This window comes from Nothoprocta perdicaria, unplaced genomic scaffold (assembly GCF_003342845.1).
Source record: "Nothoprocta perdicaria isolate Ctin4 unplaced genomic scaffold, notPer1 scaffold_226, whole genome shotgun sequence".
NCBI lineage: Eukaryota > Metazoa > Chordata > Aves > Tinamiformes > Tinamidae > Nothoprocta > Nothoprocta perdicaria.
The window spans coordinates 1164939-1166831 of NW_020455445.1; the positions used below are offsets into that span (position 1 = coordinate 1164939).

General features: G+C 45.6%; 1 long non-coding RNA gene across 1 annotated transcript; it reads right to left on the reverse strand.

The window, feature by feature from the left end:
• Nucleotides 1–276: 276 nt before the first annotated feature.
• LOC112947236 lies at nucleotides 277–1515 on the reverse strand. The gene is made up of 2 exons (XR_003249374.1): nucleotides 865–1515; nucleotides 277–575 (listed from the first exon to the last, which is right to left on the reverse strand). It is a non-coding gene; the product is annotated as an uncharacterized LOC112947236 (long non-coding RNA).
• Between the last annotated feature and the right edge of the window lie 378 nt (nucleotides 1516–1893).

The following is a 1893-nucleotide window of genomic DNA, read 5'->3' on the forward strand; positions in this document are numbered from 1 at the left end:
TAGTAGTTTCAGAATCATTACACTGTTGACATCTCAACACAGATTTATTTTGCACTTTATTTAAAGATTGTAATTATAATGTAAAGGCAGTACAGTCCTCAAGCTCCAGATATCCCTCAGGCTGAAGTAAAGACATTACTGTAGGATCTCTCTATCTTTCTGCTGTTACATTTAGCTTATATTTGGCATAAGCTGTTAGCTCAGACAGTTTTTAAAAGATGTGCAAGAAGTAATATAAATATGTTCTGCTCTTAATTGAAAATGCAAAAGGCAATAAAACATTTAGAGCTCTAAAAATGTAAAAGCTGGAACAAAAATAAATCCATTCATGTCCTATGACATAAAAATGATCTCCAACCTGATACGTCAGTTGAAGTATTTGTCTCGGTGCCAGATATTTTAGAAGGAGACCTGGAATGAAATATGTGTGATAGCTCAACAGATACATACGTGGAGGAACAAGTGGAGCTGCACGCTTTTCTCCTGTGCTTCTCAAGCTTGAACTCTCCAGTCAAGAGAAGAAAGGGCAATCCAAAWCCCATTTGTTGCTATTTAATGGGAATGTGAGGAGGGATCTACTGGAAGATATGGAAATTAGTCTGCTTACCCATAGGTAAAAACACTTCAGCAGGACCCACTGCACAGGGACCTGGTGCTGCACATATACCCTCATTCAACAGCCTCTGCACAGGCTGGACATGGACATCTGCTGTGCTGCTCACCACAGATGTCTGTGGGATCACCATGAATACCAACGTGTTAGACTCATTCTCCCCTATCTTCCCATGAAAAACATCCACCAAACAGCAAGGGCAACACAACCTAATGCAGGCAAAGTGGGGCCGTAGCACTGCTGTCACTCACCTCACTCAGCAGAATTTCCTGTTTACTTGGGATCAGTATGTGGCCCATCCTTCCTGCGGCACCAGGCGTCAAGATCCTCCACACACTGCTCCCCTCCTCCTCGGAGGCTGAACAAGGAGCCAGTGTTCGCTGGCGCACTTCGTTCTGCACTGAGCACACGTGGGTGTCCAGCCACTGCACCCAAACAAAGCGCCCAGCCTTCCAGAGGTCAATGTTTCTTCTTCCATGTGTTCACGWACTTTGGTGCCATATACTGCAAACTGCTGCATTTTGCCTGTTTTTGCTAGGAAAACCTGAGGGCTCGCGGGGGTTACAGGCAAACCTATCAATTGCCACATGTTGGCTGGAAAGGATTTGGAATCACAGCAAACCTTTGATGAACCTGGATTGAATTTCAAGTTTGCAATAAAACCTGCGAGTTTCCAGKGGTTTCAGGTTCTGTTGCAATCATTACATAACATCTCTAATGAGCCGCCATGCAAAAAAAAAGAAAAAGAAATTCAAAAATAGTCTAAAAAATCAGAAGAAATTACAATTATTTAAACAAAAAATCCAGCCCTGGTAGCCTTATCTGTTATTCCAAAAAATGCTTCTCGAGGTCCTAAGCCTCTATAAATGGACGTGCTTTTGCACATGCTGAATGAGGCCTTTATTGTGCCACATACCTGAAGCCTGGAGCAGGTGAGAAGATCCTGCCTCGCGAGCACGCGTTCCTGCGAGTTGTGTGTCTGCATTCGGACCAGCTGGAAAGCTCAGGCGTTTATTGCATGCGGAAAAAAAAACAGAGAAAACGGTGATATCCCTTATTCCCATTCCAGCTCCAACCAGGGAGACTCCACCGGCACTACGAGCCAGGCAAGTGTTGGCAAAGAGAGGGGAGGGGGAAAGAGAGACATCCTGACTCGGAGAGGCAGCCAGCCCGCTCCGCGCGCGGCGGTAGCGCAACGCCCGCGCGCCCAGCTACAGCGTGCTTTAAAAGCAGCAACGGCAAGGCACAAGAAGGAAAAAGAACACCCCCTCCCAAAAAAA